Source organism: Leucopleurus acutus (assembly GCF_964270905.1).
Source record: "Leucopleurus acutus genome assembly, chromosome: 13".
Classification (NCBI taxonomy): domain Eukaryota; kingdom Metazoa; phylum Chordata; class Mammalia; order Artiodactyla; family Delphinidae; genus Leucopleurus; species Leucopleurus acutus.
Window position 1 is genome coordinate 31283378 of NC_139155.1, and position 12983 is coordinate 31296360.

Below are 12983 nucleotides of genomic sequence, written 5' to 3' on the forward strand. Positions count from 1 at the left end.
CACTCCGTGGTGGAGTCTGGCCTCATTGGAGACCCCTGCACGCCCAACTCCCCTGACGTGAGACACTGGAACTTCACCTTGAGGCCTGAGGTCACCTTTCGTTCGGCCGGAGCCGAACCTGGGGTGCCGTGGGAGGAGCTCCTAGAAAGGGATTGCCAGCACGGTTTTCGCTTTGGGAGAACACGCAGCCTCGGGCCCACAACGACAGTCCTGCCGTGCAGAGACGTCGGGCCGCTAGTGCTGTTCAAGGCAGCTTTGAAGCCAAGCGCAAGGCGCCTCCGAACGGGGAGAAAGCGTCCTCTCCCCTCCGCGTCCCACGTTCAAGCTGAATGACGCAGCATGTTTCTCGGAAGGCTCTGCCGAGCTATCCAGCACAAGGGAGAGAGTGCCTGCCTCTGCTGAGAAAGGTTTTGACGTGGGGATTGCTGGACAGGCGGCAGAGCGTTCCCCAGGCCGTGCGAAGTTTAGGCCTTGGTGATTCTGGATGGTCCCAAGGGTCCAGAATTGTCCCTGGGAAAGCTGTCCTTTTCCCTCTTTTTCCGGCTGGAAGTACACCTCTGGCATCCGACTGCCGTTCGGCGACGTCCTGGGGGAGGCGCCCTGGTTTCACTTGTGGCGCACACTGGTGTTTCCCAGAAGAGCCCAAATTCCTCCCTGTGGGTGGGTGGGGGGCGTGGCACCCCAGCATGGAATGTAAGGCTGTTTAGAACTGCGTACCTTGAGGCCGTGTGAAGGCCGCGCGAGCGAGAGCTTTCGAGCGAACAGGGCAGCGCTTCGCCATCACCGTCGCACATTCACGGAGCTTAGTGGAACGAACGCATTTACTTCCTGGGGCTCAAACACAGCCGAGGAGTTGGAAGGCATACCGTGAGTGCCCTTTGACAGTCGTTACAACGAACGTGAGTGCACAGTGTCTCGTGAAATACCTTCCACGGTTGAAGCATTCCGTTAACGCGTGCCCCTCCGCTCCCTCTGGCACTCCGAGGTGTTACTGTCGGGGGAAATGTGGACTCTTGCTTGAGGCCGGGGTGGGGCGGGGGGACTCACAGTTCTTCTGCCGGCGAGCTCCAGAGCGCTCCTGCTGAAGCTCCCAGCAAGGAACTGAGAGCGGCAGGCCTCACACGAGTCGACTCAGACTTCTTCTGTCACGAGTACACTCAGACTTCTTATGTGAGGCCTTCCGGCAGCAAAGAGAAGGTGCGCGCGAGGAGTGTGCTTCAGGCAGCTTAGGACCCGCCACTGTCTCGTCCACCACGGAGGGGAATCAGGTTTGGCCAGGGTCGCCCAGCTTCATACCTGAGCTCCTACAGGTATCCTCAGTGGTTTCTCATTACCTCAAGGAAACACAACGGGAGGAACAGGGCCCTTCCGTGGAGGCCCTTCTGGGCACAGGGACCTCTCTGCGTGGGATCTACTGGGTAAGTATGGCAGTACCTGAGGTAGGCCTCAGTGACCAAGGCTCTCTGGCTCACGCCTAGCTGTGTAGAGAAGTGTGGCAAACGTACGTACTGCTCCCCAGGCTGGGCCCACAGCCTAGCTTTCGCTTCTGTGAGAGTGCTGTCCCGAGTCTCTTCCTGGAGCCAGTCGTCAGCGCGGTGCCTTTCGGCGCTGCAGTTCTCTTTCGGTCAAGGAGGCCGTTCGACTGACTGGCAAAGGGAGTCCGCCCAGCGCTGCTTTCGCCAGTCTCTCTGACGACTGGGCCACTCAACCCGGGCAACCCAGAGAGGAGTACACTGCCCTAGCTATGAATGTGAAGAGCTGTCTCCAGGGGCCTGCCTGCGCTAAGGTTCCTCAGAAGCCAGAGGCCGCCGTTCCGGCACGGAGAGAGGTCATCATGGGAAACTGGTGAACGGGCTCCTACCCTGTGTGTCCCCAGGAGCGTCGCAGGGTTAAGGCACTCTGTGGTGGAGTCTGGCCTCATTGGAGACCCCTGCATGCCCAACTCCCCTGACGTGAGACACTGGAACTTCACCTTGAGGCCTGAGGTCACCTTTCGTTCGGCCGGAGCCGAACCTGGGGTGCCGTGGGAGGAGCTCCTAGAAAGGGATTGCCAGCACGGTTTTCGCTTTGGGAGAACACGCAGCCTCGGGCCCACAACGACAGTCCTGCCGTGCAGAGACGTCGGGCCGCTAGTGCTGTTCAAGGCAGCTTTGAAGCCAAGCGCAAGGCGCCTCCGAACGGGGAGAAAGCGTCCTCTCCCCTCCGCGTCCCACGTTCAAGCTGAATGACGCAGCATGTTTCTCGGAAGGCTCTGCCGAGCTATCCAGCACAAGGGAGAGAGTGCCTGCCTCTGCTGAGAAAGGTTTTGACGTGGGGATTGCTGGACAGGCGGCAGAGCGTTCCCCAGGCCGTGCGAAGTTTAGGCCTTGGTGATTCTGGATGGTCCCAAGGGTCCAGAATTGTCCCTGGGAAAGCTGTCCTTTTCCCTCTTTTTCCGGCTGGAAGTACACCTCTGGCATCCGACTGCCGTTCGGCGACGTCCTGGGGGAGGCGCCCTGGTTTCACTTGTGGCGCACACTGGTGTTTCCCAGAAGAGCCCAAATTCCTCCCTGCGGGTGGGTGGGGGGCGTGGCACCCCAGCATGGAATGTAAGGCTGTTTAGAACTGCGTACCTTGAGGCCGTGTGAAGGCCGCGCGAGCGAGAGCTTTCGAGCGAACAGGGCAGCGCTTCGCCATCACCGCCGCACATTCACGGAGCTTAGTGGAACGAACGCATTTACTTCCTGGGGCTCAAACACAGCCGAGGAGTTGGAGGGCATACCGTGAGTGCCCTTTGACAGTCGTTACAACGAACGTGAGTGCACAGTGTCTCGTGAAATACCTTCCACGGTTGAAGCATTCCGTTAACGCGTGCCCCTCCGCTCCCTCTGGCACTCCGAGGTGTTACTGTCGGGGGAAATGTGGACTCTTGCTTGAGGCCGGGGTGGGGCGGGGGGACTCACAGTTCTTCTGCCGGCGAGCTCCAGAGCGCTCCTGCTGAAGCTCCCAGCAAGGAACTGAGAGCGGCAGGCCTCACACGAGTCGACTCAGACTTCTTCTGTCACGAGTACACTCAGACTTCTTATGTGAGGCCTTCCGGCAGCAAAGAGAAGGTGCGCGCGAGGAGTGTGCTTCAGGCAGCTTAGGACCCGCCACTGTCTCGTCCTCCACGGAGGGGAATCAGGTTTGGCCAGGGTCGCCCAGCTTCATACCTGAGCTCCTACAGGTATCCTCAGTGGTTCCTCATTACCTCAAGGAAACACAACGGGAGGAACAGGGCCCTTCCGTGGAGGCCCTTCTGGGCACAGGGACCTCTCTGCGTGGGATCTACTGGGTAAGTATGGCAGTACCTGAGGTAGGCCTCAGTGACCAAGGCTCTCTGGCTCACGCCTAGCTGTGTAGAGAAGTGTGGCAAACGTACGTACTGCTCCCCAGGCTGGGCCCACAGCCTAGCTTTCGCTTCTGTGAGAGTGCTGTCCCGAGTCTCTTCCTGGAGCCAGTCGTCAGCGCGGTGCCTTTCGGCACTGCAGTTCTCTTTCGGTCAAGGAGGCCGTTCGACTGACTGGCAAAGGGAGTCCGCCCAGCGCTGCTTTCGCCAGTCTCTCTGACGACTGGGCCACTCAACCCGGGCAACCCAGAGAGGAGTACACTGCCCTAGCTATGAATGTGAAGAGCTGTCTCCAGGGGCCTGCCTGCGCTAAGGTTCCTCAGAAGCCAGAGGCCGCCGTTCCGGCACGGAGAGAGGTCATCATGGGAAACTGGTGAACGGGCTCCTACCCTGTGTGTCCCCAGGAGCGTCGCAGGGTTAAGGCACTCCGTGGTGGAGTCTGGCCTCATTGGAGACCCCTGCACGCCCAACTCCCCTGACGTGAGACACTGGAACTTCACCTTGAGGCCTGAGGTCACCTTTCGTTCGGCCGGAGCCGAACCTGGGGTGCCGTGGGAGGAGCTCCTAGAAAGGGATTGCCAGCACGGTTTTCGCTTTGGGAGAACACGCAGCCTCGGGCCCACAACGACAGTCCTGCCGTGCAGAGACGTCGGGCCGCTAGTGCTGTTCAAGGCAGCTTTGAAGCCAAGCGCAAGGCGCCTCCGAACGGGGAGAAAGCGTCCTCTCCCCTCCGCGTCCCACGTTCAAGCTGAATGACGCAGCATGTTTCTCGGAAGGCTCTGCCGAGCTATCCAGCACAAGGGAGAGAGTGCCTGCCTCTGCTGAGAAAGGTTTTGACGTGGGGATTGCTGGACAGGCGGCAGAGCGTTCCCCAGGCCGTGCGAAGTTTAGGCCTTGGTGATTCTGGATGGTCCCAAGGGTCCAGAATTGTCCCTGGGAAAGCTGTCCTTTTCCCTCTTTTTCCGGCTGGAAGTACACCTCTGGCATCCGACTGCCGTTCGGCGACGTCCTGGGGGAGGCGCCCTGGTTTCACTTGTGGCGCACACTGGTGTTTCCCAGAAGAGCCCAAATTCCTCCCTGCGGGTGGGTGGGGGGCGTGGCACCCCAGCATGGAATGTAAGGCTGTTTAGAACTGCGTACCTTGAGGCCGTGTGAAGGCCGCGCGAGCGAGAGCTTTCGAGCGAACAGGGCAGCGCTTCGCCATCACCGCCGCACATTCACGGAGCTTAGTGGAACGAACGCATTTACTTCCTGGGGCTCAAACACAGCCGAGGAGTTGGAGGGCATACCGTGAGTGCCCTTTGACAGTCGTTACAACGAACGTGAGTGCACAGTGTCTCGTGAAATACCTTCCACGGTTGAAGCATTCCGTTAACGCGTGCCCCTCCGCTCCCTCTGGCACTCCGAGGTGTTACTGTCGGGGGAAATGTGGACTCTTGCTTGAGGCCGGGGTGGGGCGGGGGGACTCACAGTTCTTCTGCCGGCGAGCTCCAGAGCGCTCCTGCTGAAGCTCCCAGCAAGGAACTGAGAGCGGCAGGCCTCACACGAGTCGACTCAGACTTCTTCTGTCACGAGTACACTCAGACTTCTTATGTGAGGCCTTCCGGCAGCAAAGAGAAGGTGCGCGCGAGGAGTGTGCTTCAGGCAGCTTAGGACCCGCCACTGTCTCGTCCTCCACGGAGGGGAATCAGGTTTGGCCAGGGTCGCCCAGCTTCATACCTGAGCTCCTACAGGTATCCTCAGTGGTTCCTCATTACCTCAAGGAAACACAACGGGAGGAACAGGGCCCTTCCGTGGAGGCCCTTCTGGGCACAGGGACCTCTCTGCGTGGGATCTACTGGGTAAGTATGGCAGTACCTGAGGTAGGCCTCAGTGACCAAGGCTCTCTGGCTCACGCCTAGCTGTGTAGAGAAGTGTGGCAAACGTACGTACTGCTCCCCAGGCTGGGCCCACAGCCTAGCTTTCGCTTCTGTGAGAGTGCTGTCCCGAGTCTCTTCCTGGAGCCAGTCGTCAGCGCGGTGCCTTTCGGCACTGCAGTTCTCTTTCGGTCAAGGAGGCCGTTCGACTGACTGGCAAAGGGAGTCCGCCCAGCGCTGCTTTCGCCAGTCTCTCTGACGACTGGGCCACTCAACCCGGGCAACCCAGAGAGGAGTACACTGCCCTAGCTATGAATGTGAAGAGCTGTCTCCAGGGGCCTGCCTGCGCTAAGGTTCCTCAGAAGCCAGAGGCCGCCGTTCCGGCACGGAGAGAGGTCATCATGGGAAACTGGTGAACGGGCTCCTACCCTGTGTGTCCCCAGGAGCGTCGCAGGGTTAAGGCACTCCGTGGTGGAGTCTGGCCTCATTGGAGACCCCTGCACGCCCAACTCCCCTGACGTGAGACACTGGAACTTCACCTTGAGGCCTGAGGTCACCTTTCGTTCGGCCGGAGCCGAACCTGGGGTGCCGTGGGAGGAGCTCCTAGAAAGGGATTGCCAGCACGGTTTTCGCTTTGGGAGAACACGCAGCCTCGGGCCCACAACGACAGTCCTGCCGTGCAGAGACGTCGGGCCGCTAGTGCTGTTCAAGGCAGCTTTGAAGCCAAGCGCAAGGCGCCTCCGAACGGGGAGAAAGCGTCCTCTCCCCTCCGCGTCCCACGTTCAAGCTGAATGACGCAGCATGTTTCTCGGAAGGCTCTGCCGAGCTATCCAGCACAAGGGAGAGAGTGCCTGCCTCTGCTGAGAAAGGTTTTGACGTGGGGATTGCTGGACAGGCGGCAGAGCGTTCCCCAGGCCGTGCGAAGTTTAGGCCTTGGTGATTCTGGATGGTCCCAAGGGTCCAGAATTGTCCCTGGGAAAGCTGTCCTTTTCCCTCTTTTTCCGGCTGGAAGTACACCTCTGGCATCCGACTGCCGTTCGGCGACGTCCTGGGGGAGGCGCCCTGGTTTCACTTGTGGCGCACACTGGTGTTTCCCAGAAGAGCCCAAATTCCTCCCTGCGGGTGGGTGGGGGGCGTGGCACCCCAGCATGGAATGTAAGGCTGTTTAGAACTGCGTACCTTGAGGCCGTGTGAAGGCCGCGCGAGCGAGAGCTTTCGAGCGAACAGGGCAGCGCTTCGCCATCACCGCCGCACATTCACGGAGCTTAGTGGAACGAACGCATTTACTTCCTGGGGCTCAAACACAGCCGAGGAGTTGGAGGGCATACCGTGAGTGCCCTTTGACAGTCGTTACAACGAACGTGAGTGCACAGTGTCTCGTGAAATACCTTCCACGGTTGAAGCATTCCGTTAACGCGTGCCCCTCCGCTCCCTCTGGCACTCCGAGGTGTTACTGTCGGGGGAAATGTGGACTCTTGCTTGAGGCCGGGGTGGGGCGGGGGGACTCACAGTTCTTCTGCCGGCGAGCTCCAGAGCGCTCCTGCTGAAGCTCCCAGCAAGGAACTGAGAGCGGCAGGCCTCACACGAGTCGACTCAGACTTCTTCTGTCACGAGTACACTCAGACTTCTTATGTGAGGCCTTCCGGCAGCAAAGAGAAGGTGCGCACGAGGAGTGTGCTTCAGGCAGCTTAGGACCCGCCACTGTCTCGTCCTCCACGGAGGGGAATCAGGTTTGGCCAGGGTCGCCCAGCTTCATACCTGAGCTCCTACAGGTATCCTCAGTGGTTCCTCATTACCTCAAGGAAACACAACGGGAGGAACAGGGCCCTTCCGTGGAGGCCCTTCTGGGCACAGGGACCTCTCTGCGTGGGATCTACTGGGTAAGTATGGCAGTACCTGAGGTAGGCCTCAGTGACCAAGGCTCTCTGGCTCACGCCTAGCTGTGTAGAGAAGTGTGGCAAACGTACGTACTGCTCCCCAGGCTGGGCCCACAGCCTAGCTTTCGCTTCTGTGAGAGTGCTGTCCCGAGTCTCTTCCTGGAGCCAGTCGTCAGCGCGGTGCCTTTTGGCGCTGCAGTTCTCTTTCGGTCAAGGAGGCCGTTCGACTGACTGGCAAAGGGAGTCCGCCCAGCGCTGCTTTCGCCAGTCTCTCTGACGACTGGGCCACTCAACCCGGGCAACCCAGAGAGGAGTACACTGCCCTAGCTATGAATGTGAAGAGCTGTCTCCAGGGGCCTGCCTGCGCTAAGGTTCCTCAGAAGCCAGAGGCCGCCGTTCCGGCACGGAGAGAGGTCATCATGGGAAACTGGTGAACGGGCTCCTACCCTGTGTGTCCCCAGGAGCGTCGCAGGGTTAAGGCACTCCGTGGTGGAGTCTGGCCTCATTGGAGACCCCTGCATGCCCAACTCCCCTGACGTGAGACACTGGAACTTCACCTTGAGGCCTGAGGTCACCTTTCGTTCGGCCGGAGCCGAACCTGGGGTGCCGTGGGAGGAGCTCCTAGAAAGGGATTGCCAGCACGGTTTTCGCTTTGGGAGAACACGCAGCCTCGGGCCCACAACGACAGTCCTGCCGTGCAGAGACGTCGGGCCGCTAGTGCTGTTCAAGGCAGCTTTGAAGCCAAGCGCAAGGCGCCTCCGAACGGGGAGAAAGCGTCCTCTCCCCTCCGCGTCCCACGTTCAAGCTGAATGACGCAGCATGTTTCTCGGAAGGCTCTGCCGAGCTATCCAGCACAAGGGAGAGAGTGCCTGCCTCTGCTGAGAAAGGTTTTGACGTGGGGATTGCTGGACAGGCGGCAGAGCGTTCCCCAGGCCGTGCGAAGTTTAGGCCTTGGTGATTCTGGATGGTCCCAAGGGTCCAGAATTGTCCCTGGGAAAGCTGTCCTTTTCCCTCTTTTTCCGGCTGGAAGTACACCTCTGGCATCCGACTGCCGTTCGGCGACGTCCTGGGGGAGGCGCCCTGGTTTCACTTGTGGCGCACACTGGTGTTTCCCAGAAGAGCCCAAATTCCTCCCTGCGGGTGGGTGGGGGGCGTGGCACCCCAGCATGGAATGTTAGGCTGTTTAGAACTGCGTACCTTGAGGCCGTGTGAAGGCCGCGCGAGCGAGAGCTTTCGAGCGAACAGGGCAGCGCTTCGCCATCACCGCCGCACATTCACGGAGCTTAGTGGAACGAACGCATTTACTTCCTGGGGCTCAAACACAGCCGAGGAGTTGGAGGGCATACCGTGAGTGCCCTTTGACAGTCGTTACAACGAACGTGAGTGCACAGTGTCTCGTGAAATACCTTCCACGGTTGAAGCATTCCGTTAACGCGTGCCCCTCCGCTCCCTCTGGCACTCCGAGGTGTTACTGTCGGGGGAAATGTGGACTCTTGCTTGAGGCCGGGGTGGGGCGGGGGGACTCACAGTTCTTCTGCCGGCGAGCTCCAGAGCGCTCCTGCTGAAGCTCCCAGCAAGGAACTGAGAGCGGCAGGCCTCACACGAGTCGACTCAGACTTCTTCTGTCACGAGTACACTCAGACTTCTTATGTGAGGCCTTCCGGCAGCAAAGAGAAGGTGCGCGCGAGGAGTGTGCTTCAGGCAGCTTAGGACCCGCCACTGTCTCGTCCTCCACGGAGGGGAATCAGGTTTGGCCAGGGTCGCCCAGCTTCATACCTGAGCTCCTACAGGTATCCTCAGTGGTTCCTCATTACCTCAAGGAAACACAACGGGAGGAACAGGGCCCTTCCGTGGAGGCCCTTCTGGGCACAGGGACCTCTCTGCGTGGGATCTACTGGGTAAGTATGGCAGTACCTGAGGTAGGCCTCAGTGACCAAGGCTCTCTGGCTCACGCCTAGCTGTGTAGAGAAGTGTGGCAAACGTACGTACTGCTCCCCAGGCTGGGCCCACAGCCTAGCTTTCGCTTCTGTGAGAGTGCTGTCCCGAGTCTCTTCCTGGAGCCAGTCGTCAGCGCGGTGCCTTTCGGCACTGCAGTTCTCTTTCGGTCAAGGAGGCCGTTCGACTGACTGGCAAAGGGAGTCCGCCCAGCGCTGCTTTCGCCAGTCTCTCTGACGACTGGGCCACTCAACCCGGGCAACCCAGAGAGGAGTACACTGCCCTAGCTATGAATGTGAAGAGCTGTCTCCAGGGGCCTGCCTGCGCTAAGGTTCCTCAGAAGCCAGAGGCCGCCGTTCCGGCACGGAGAGAGGTCATCATGGGAAACTGGTGAACGGGCTCCTACCCTGTGTGTCCCCAGGAGCGTCGCAGGGTTAAGGCACTCCGTGGTGGAGTCTGGCCTCATTGGAGACCCCTGCACGCCCAACTCCCCTGACGTGAGACACTGGAACTTCACCTTGAGGCCTGAGGTCACCTTTCGTTCGGCCGGAGCCGAACCTGGGGTGCCGTGGGAGGAGCTCCTAGAAAGGGATTGCCAGCACGGTTTTCGCTTTGGGAGAACACGCAGCCTCGGGCCCACAACGACAGTCCTGCCGTGCAGAGACGTCGGGCCGCTAGTGCTGTTCAAGGCAGCTTTGAAGCCAAGCGCAAGGCGCCTCCGAACGGGGAGAAAGCGTCCTCTCCCCTCCGCGTCCCACGTTCAAGCTGAATGACGCAGCATGTTTCTCGGAAGGCTCTGCCGAGCTATCCAGCACAAGGGAGAGAGTGCCTGCCTCTGCTGAGAAAGGTTTTGACGTGGGGATTGCTGGACAGGCGGCAGAGCGTTCCCCAGGCCGTGCGAAGTTTAGGCCTTGGTGATTCTGGATGGTCCCAAGGGTCCAGAATTGTCCCTGGGAAAGCTGTCCTTTTCCCTCTTTTTCCGGCTGGAAGTACACCTCTGGCATCCGACTGCCGTTCGGCGACGTCCTGGGGGAGGCGCCCTGGTTTCACTTGTGGCGCACACTGGTGTTTCCCAGAAGAGCCCAAATTCCTCCCTGCGGGTGGGTGGGGGGCGTGGCACCCCAGCATGGAATGTAAGGCTGTTTAGAACTGCGTACCTTGAGGCCGTGTGAAGGCCGCGCGAGCGAGAGCTTTCGAGCGAACAGGGCAGCGCTTCGCCATCACCGCCGCACATTCACGGAGCTTAGTGGAACGAACGCATTTACTTCCTGGGGCTCAAACACAGCCGAGGAGTTGGAGGGCATACCGTGAGTGCCCTTTGACAGTCGTTACAACGAACGTGAGTGCACAGTGTCTCGTGAAATACCTTCCACGGTTGAAGCATTCCGTTAACGCGTGCCCCTCCGCTCCCTCTGGCACTCCGAGGTGTTACTGTCGGGGGAAATGTGGACTCTTGCTTGAGGCCGGGGTGGGGCGGGGGGACTCACAGTTCTTCTGCCGGCGAGCTCCAGAGCGCTCCTGCTGAAGCTCCCAGCAAGGAACTGAGAGCGGCAGGCCTCACACGAGTCGACTCAGACTTCTTCTGTCACGAGTACACTCAGACTTCTTATGTGAGGCCTTCCGGCAGCAAAGAGAAGGTGCGCGCGAGGAGTGTGCTTCAGGCAGCTTAGGACCCGCCACTGTCTCGTCCTCCACGGAGGGGAATCAGGTTTGGCCAGGGTCGCCCAGCTTCATACCTGAGCTCCTACAGGTATCCTCAGTGGTTCCTCATTACCTCAAGGAAACACAACGGGAGGAACAGGGCCCTTCCGTGGAGGCCCTTCTGGGCACAGGGACCTCTCTGCGTGGGATCTACTGGGTAAGTATGGCAGTACCTGAGGTAGGCCTCAGTGACCAAGGCTCTCTGGCTCACGCCTAGCTGTGTAGAGAAGTGTGGCAAACGTACGTACTGCTCCCCAGGCTGGGCCCACAGCCTAGCTTTCGCTTCTGTGAGAGTGCTGTCCCGAGTCTCTTCCTGGAGCCAGTCGTCAGCGCGGTGCCTTTTGGCACTGCAGTTCTCTTTCGGTCAAGGAGGCCGTTCGACTGACTGGCAAAGGGAGTCCGCCCAGCGCTGCTTTCGCCAGTCTCTCTGACGACTGGGCCACTCAACCCGGGCAACCCAGAGAGGAGTACACTGCCCTAGCTATGAATGTGAAGAGCTGTCTCCAGGGGCCTGCCTGTGCTAAGGTTCCTCAGAAGACAGAGGCCGCCGTTCCGGCACGGAGAGAGGTCATCATGGGAAACTGGTGAACGGGCTCCTACCCTGTGTGTCCCCAGGAGCGTCGCAGGGTTAAGGCACTCCGTGGTGGAGTCTGGCCTCATTGGAGACCCCTGCACGCCCAACTCCCCTGACGTGAGACACTGGAACTTCACCTTGAGGCCTGAGGTCACCTTTCGTTCGGCCGGAGCCGAACCTGGGGTGCCGTGGGAGGAGCTCCTAGAAAGGGATTGCCAGCACGGTTTTCGCTTTGGGAGAACACGCAGCCTCGGGCCCACAACGACAGTCCTGCCGTGCAGAGACGTCGGGCCGCTAGTGCTGTTCAAGGCAGCTTTGAAGCCAAGCGCAAGGCGCCTCCGAACGGGGAGAAAGCGTCCTCTCCCCTCCGCGTCCCACGTTCAAGCTGAATGACGCAGCATGTTTCTCGGAAGGCTCTGCCGAGCTATCCAGCACAAGGGAGAGAGTGCCTGCCTCTGCTGAGAAAGGTTTTGACGTGGGGATTGCTGGACAGGCGGCAGAGCGTTCCCCAGGCCGTGCGAAGTTTAGGCCTTGGTGATTCTGGATGGTCCCAAGGGTCCAGAATTGTCCCTGGGAAAGCTGTCCTTTTCCCTCTTTTTCCGGCTGGAAGTACACCTCTGGCATCCGACTGCCGTTCGGCGACGTCCTGGGGGAGGCGCCCTGGTTTCACTTGTGGCGCACACTGGTGTTTCCCAGAAGAGCCCAAATTCCTCCCTGCGGGTGGGTGGGGGGCGTGGCACCCCAGCATGGAATGTAAGGCTGTTTAGAACTGCGTACCTTGAGGCCGTGTGAAGGCCGTGCGAGCGAGAGCTTTCGAGCGAACAGGGCAGCGCTTCGCCATCACCGCCGCACATTCACGGAGCTTAGTGGAACGAACGCATTTACTTCCTGGGGCTCAAACACAGCCGAGGAGTTGGAAGGCATACCGTGAGTGCCCTTTGACAGTCGTTACAACGAACGTGAGTGCACAGTGTCTCGTGAAATACCTTCCACGGTTGAAGCATTCCGTTAACGCGTGCCCCTCCGCTCCCTCTGGCACTCCGAGGTGTTACTGTCGGGGGAAATGTGGACTCTTGCTTGAGGCCGGGGTGGGGCGGGGGGACTCACAGTTCTTCTGCCGGCGAGCTCCAGAGCGCTCCTGCTGAAGCCCCCAGCAAGGAACTGAGAGCGGCAGGCCTCACACGAGTCGACTCAGACTTCTTCTGTCACGAGTACACTCAGACTTCTTATGTGAGGCCTTCCGGCAGCAAAGAGAAGGTGCGCGCGAGGAGTGTGCTTCAGGCAGCTTAGGACCCGCCACTGTCTCGTCCTCCACGGAGGGGAATCAGGTTTGGCCAGGGTCGCCCAGCTTCATACCTGAGCTCCTACAGGTATCCTCAGTGGTTTCTCATTACCTCAAGGAAACACAACGGGAGGAACAGGGCCCTTCCGTGGAGGCCCTTCTGGGCACAGGGACCTCTCTGCGTGGGATCTACTGGGTAAGTATGGCAGTACCTGAGGTAGGCCTCAGTGACCAAGGCTCTCTGGCTCACGCCTAGCTGTGTAGAGAAGTGTGGCAAACGTACGTACTGCTCCCCAGGCTGGGCCCACAGCCTAGCTTTCGCTTCTGTGAGAGTGCTGTCCCGAGTCTCTTCCTGGAGCCAGTCGTCAGCGCGGTGCCTTTCGGCGCTGCA